Source organism: Myotis brandtii, unplaced genomic scaffold (genome assembly GCF_000412655.1).
Source record: "Myotis brandtii unplaced genomic scaffold, ASM41265v1 scaffold274, whole genome shotgun sequence".
Lineage (NCBI taxonomy): Eukaryota > Metazoa > Chordata > Mammalia > Chiroptera > Vespertilionidae > Myotis > Myotis brandtii.
In genome coordinates this window covers 3,418,119-3,423,658 of record NW_005360425.1, presented here as the reverse complement: position 1 = coordinate 3,423,658, position 5,540 = coordinate 3,418,119, and the positions used below count along the sequence as shown (strand labels likewise).

At 54.4% G+C, this 5,540-nt stretch overlaps 1 long non-coding RNA gene across 1 annotated transcript in view; it reads right to left on the bottom strand.

The window, feature by feature from the left end:
- The window catches only part of LOC102248236, a 48,839-nt gene extending 43,305 nt beyond the window's left edge, over positions 1-5,534 (bottom strand). The window contains exon 1 of the long non-coding RNA XR_001362567.1: positions 5,323-5,534. This is a non-coding gene — a long non-coding RNA (uncharacterized LOC102248236). The remainder of the gene's footprint in view (positions 1-5,322) is intronic.
- Between the last annotated feature and the right edge of the window lie 6 nt (positions 5,535-5,540).

Genomic DNA, 5,540 nt, shown 5'->3' with positions numbered 1-5,540 from the left:
TACAAAGCCAGCCCAGGAAGCCACCTTCGTTTTCTAATGATAGAGACGAGGACTTAAAATTTAAGTCTTAAATTATCACTCACTGCTCACACCCCACCCTGTGGTGGTGAATTCTGCAGCCATCTAGATAAAAAGTGTTAAAAAAAAAAAAAAAAAACTCAAACCCAGCCCCAGCCTTTCAGAGTGATTAATCCCACTAATGATTTACCGATTTGCAGCGAGCGTGTTCTGCATAACCGGATTGTGGGCATTAACACCAGCTCAGAGACTGCCATTCGGCTAAAAATGAAAGTAAATTTCAAGAGCAATTGGCCACCCCGCGTTTGAATATTCTACTGATGCGCTGGGAGGACCCCCACCTCCACCCACAGGCCAAGGGGGCTGAGGCAGGGAGGGAAAAGCAAGGAAAGGTTCATCCCTAAGAGATATTTCACCTTCTATCTCGCCTTCCCTTCACCAAGGCTGAGAGCTAGGGAAGTTCAGGTTAAATAAGGGAGAAGGCTTGTTTCTCCTCTGTCAAAGGCAGCACGGCCCTTCCATCCCCTCCACTCCTCTCTTAGGGGCTCTGTCAGGCACAGGAAGGACAGGAGACCTAGAGACACTTGGAGGGTCTGAGGTTGGAGGGGGAGTAGGTGAGGGCTTGGGAGCTCAGAACAGCAATCACGTGCCATGTGGGAGAACTTTCTGGATGGTGGTGAGTACAGTGAATCTGTTTAGCTGACCCCCCAAGCTGCACCAAGGCAGCCGATGGACAAGCCGACCCTGGCGCCGGCCCCGGTGGGAATCTGTGACAGCCGGGATCCTGCCAGACTTTTCTAATCGAGAACATTCCAGGCCAGAACTACAGGGTATGGGCGTGGTCACTCCTGACATTGCTTAGCAAGAACTGGTTGGGGGAGCAGGCGGGTTCTGATCCTGCTCACATAGCCTCTTACTCACCCCAGGCAGCTGGGGAGGAAAACCAAGCCACACTTCCCCTTTCCAAGTTCCCACCTGGGCAGTCATCTCACCCCGCCTTCACAAGAAACCAACAGAGACCATCTGCCCAGCTGACAGATGAGGAGGTTGAGGTTCGCAGCAATTAGGAAGCTGAGACTGGCCCAGTGTCATCCAGCAGGCCTGAATCTGAGCCAAGATGGCACCCAGATCTCTTGCCACTCTGAGAATGTGGGATCTAGGGCATAAGGGGAAGACTGGCAGAAGGGAAAGGTAGTGAGCTGTGAGTGCTGCCATCCTGTCCCTGCCCCCAGGCCTGTCCACCCCCAGCCTAGTCCCACACGGGGACAAAGACTCAAAGCCCTCGAGTACTAGAGGGCATTCCTAAAACACCAGCTCCTTCAGCAACCCTCCCCCCGGGCCTCAATCTCCCTCTCCAGCTCTTCTCAGCACTCCTGACTTCAAGGAATCCAGGCGGAGTGTCCTGAAGCCTGTCTTCCCCCAGAACTAAAAAGGCCTTAGGTCTGCAACTGCATCTACTCTCAGTGATTCCTGGACTCCAAGTCCTCACTGACCGACTGACAAGACACAGCACAGGGGCTCACAGTCCAGAGAGGGAAGGCAACCAGACCCAGCTGCCCCCTCTTCCTCCCTCCCAAATCTTGCTGGGCGCGCCATTGTGCAGGCTCCCTTATCTAGGGGGGGCGGGGGGATCTGGAATATTACAGCGCATATGTGGCCGAAAGGGTGCTCATGGGGAGTGTCGCTGAGATCTAGAGGCTGTGTCTGAATGTAGATGGAAGAGATTTGTGTCTGTAACTCGGGGCTCTGCAGAGAAAGGAGATGGGGCTGAGCTTGTGTAGTTGCCAGTCAGCCTGGCAGAGCCTTCCCGGCAGCCCCTCTGGCTCAGAGACCCCCCACAGTGAGGGCCCCATCTGCTGGAGGCTCGGTGACCTGTGTCAAATGAGCAGGCGCTCGGTCACACTCCAGAGCCTGGCGGAGGCCAAGCCACTCTGGGAAAGCCCTGCAGCTTCTGGCCTGGGAGTGGGCTGGGCAGGGGCCCGGCTGGGGAGAGAGGCCTGGGAGCCTCTGAGCCTGGCGGCGGCCTGGCTGGGCACCGTCCTCCACAGACAAGGGGAGTGACAGAATATGAAGAGAAAGGGCTTTCCTACTTCCTTGAGACTAGCGCTGCTGCCAAGTCACATGGACCAAACTCTGGGCGAGGCATGCCCCTTCCTCCTCTTCTGATCCCCGGGCAGATGTGTTCGTTCCTAGAGGGTGCAGGTACATGTGTGTGTCTATGTCATGTGCGGGGTGGGCCCCTTTATATCTGTGCAGTGGGGCGAGGTGAATGGACGAGGCTGGCTCTATGCTCAGATGTATGAACACGAGGCTGTGCCTATTTGTGTGAATTCGCATGCCGGTTGAGAGCCTCCATGCTTGTGACCCCAAAGGCCTGTAAGTCTCGTGTATTTCTGTGTCGTGGAAGGAATGCCTACTTGAGCCCATTTCAGCTTCTGCGTAGGTTCTGCGTAGGTTCCCATGGACACACATGCCTGTATGTTCATTGTGTGTTGGTTTGTGTGAATATGAATATCTATGACTATCCGACCTAGTGGTGCAAGTCCTTGTGTCCCTATTATAAATCTACGCTTGTCCCTGGGCTAAAATGCATGTGTGTATCTGGGTGTGCGTATGTGTGTGTACATACATCTGTTCACATGTCTAAGCCATTCTGCGTCTGTGCGAGTCAGCTGGGTGTCCGACTCTTGTGTTCCAAGTTCTCCCCAGGGTCCGTGAGCGTAGGCTCCAGGAGAGAACAGCTGTCCTGCTGCACGTGTCTCTGCCAATGACCATGCCACAGTCCCCTGCATCCCACACAGGATCTCTGGGAGCAAGACCAAGAGGATGTGTTCGCCAGACTTTCTAGAGAATAAACTCTCAAATAAGAGAAAATTCTGTCTCAAGACCAAACCCTTTTCATTGTCGAGGGTCTAAAACTTCCAAAGCAGAGAAAGGGATAGCATCCTTTCCTAGTTGGCACTGCTGCTCACCCAAGGGCAGCATCGAACATTCAGAGGGCATCTAAATGACATGCTTGCTTCATCTTTGGAGCCTCAGAACAATCCTGAGAAGCAGGCATGACTGTTCCTGTTTTAAGATGAAGAAACTCCTACAAGCAAACCACTTAGCACAACGTCACAGGGCTGCTGATGGGAGTAAAGGGATTGGAACTGAGATTTGCTGACTGACAAGCTAGTAAAATAGGAGCCTGACTTTGTTACAGATGCCCCTCAATTCAGCACAGACAAGGAAACTCAGCTTAGAAGCACCAGCTGGCCTTTCTTTCTACCGGAGAGCTACCCAAGATAGGGCAGTGGGCTCTCTCTTGCCAAAGCCACCACCTCCACTGGCACCCTCCCCCATCCCACTGGGGAGAGTAATGAAGAGAGGGACCATCACGGGTTCTGTGCCCTCGGACAAGCCTCGGTTCTTTCTGCTATGCACTGGCGATGACAGTCTCATTGCACTCTCTCAGGGCTGAGAGGTGTAGGTACCATGCTGAATGAAAAGCACTTGGTGAAGTACTGAGCCATCGCTCAAGTCTCAGTGACAATTCCAAAAACTTGACCTCAAACACCTGCCCACTGTCCAGACATTTCCCCTCCTCCAACAAAAACTGAGACCACCCCTAGCTCGTTTGGTTCAGTGGATAGAGTGCTGTCTTGGACTGAAGGGTTCCAGGTTCGATTCTGGTCAAGGGTACATGCCCAGTTGCATGCTTGATCCCCAGTAGGGGGTGTGCAGGAGGCAGCCAATCGATTATTCTCTCTCATCATTGATGTTTCTATCTCTCTCCCCATCTCCCTTCCTCTCTGAAACCAATTACATATATATATATAACTGAGACCATCAGAGCTGAAAGGGCCTGAGAAATCAACTAGTCCAAACCTCCATAAACCCACTCTACAAATGAGGAAACTGAGATTTAGTTAGAGCAGGGGAGGAACTTGCCCATTCACTGGGCACTAACAATAGAAACAAGCAGAGTAAAAGTTCTTTCTGAGGCCCTATCACCCCCATTGTCTCGGGCCACCCTCTGACTTACCTTAGCAAGACAGGTGGGCTGCCTGTGGTCCCACTGTTGCCAATTTACAGATAGGAAAACCAAGAGCTAGAGAGACTGGACCAAAGTTATTCTTGCCCAGGAAGATGGTGGCAGCCCAAGCGTCAATGTCGTGCAGGTCTGATTAGGCTGGCATGAGACGAGCCTTCGCTACAGGGTTCCCAGCCGTGGTCCACCCCCTGGCGAGGGGCCAGGAAGGTGAGTGGACCAGGAGGTCTGCTGCTTCATGATCGTATGAAGGAAAGGTGATTGGAGGTGACCACTTCCTGAGCCAGAGTCCAAGAAAAGTCAGCATCCCTAGCTGGATTCAGACACAGCTCATGAAGTGAGGGTGGTACCTAAGGAGCCTGCTCAGGACGGGGGCCACTGGCCAGACAAGGACCTTGCCCTGTCCCACTCCATCCCTTGGGGACCAACCAGAGGCAAGACCTATGGTGTTCAGAGCACAGCCTGTGCCCAGGATGACCCTTGTCACTGTGGATGTGGCAGCTGCCACCAGATCCCCGTCACCCTTCTTCACACTCTGAGGCTTTATTCCACAGTCCTGACTTGCCCTGTGGGGCCCTAACTGGTTCTCCAGCGGGGTCCTGTGATCTGGGACCCCCAGAGCCCTGGAATCTATGAACCCACTGGAGGCAAGACCAGGGAGAGAAAAGATGAAGACTGTGCCAGCCAGACCTCAGTGTGGGACAGAGGCCACAGCTCACTCCACTCAGCCTATAACTCAATGTGGGATTTAGAGTCACAGACCAGCTGATGCTGAGGTCCAAGTCCACTTAGGATCCTTCAGAGAGTCCTCAAGGGGGAGGGATGAGGAGGTGCCTGCATTGCATGCCTCACCCTTCCAATAAGGCCTTCTCTATCTCAATTCCCTTCTTGGTAGCCTCAAGCAAGTCGGGTTAGACTAGAGCCAGCCCAGGGCTTCATTGCAAGCTGGACAGCTCCCGACTGAATGCTGGATTTCTGAAGTGCCAGACGCCTTTTCCCAAGTCCATGCCACTCCTCACCCACAGCTAGTTTCCCAGGACGTGACCCCGATATGACCCTGGCCAATGAGCCAGTCCGGCAGGGAGGAAAGGAGCGAGAAGGCGGTATGGGGCAGACGTCGGTGAGCCCTGCGTATCCACCACCTCTGACTGCAGCGTTTTCCCCAAAGCCACAGTCTAATACCTCTCGCTCCGAAACCCGGAAATCCCGCGCGGCCTGATTACATCGCGGCCACCGGCTGTTCCACCGCGAGCCACCCGCACGGTACTCACCTGGGCTGCGGTGCCGGTGCCCCGGTGCCGGGAGAAGGGGAGCCCGCGTGAGGCGTGAAGCTCGGGCCGGCCCAGTGGCGGTGCTGAGTCTAAAAGGAGAAGAGGGGACAGGAGACGCGCCGGGGAGACGTGCAGGGGACAGCTCTATGCCCGCTGTAAACCGCGGGAGCAGGGCGGGCACGATGAGCGGCCGTGCCGGAACCGAATCCGGCACCCAC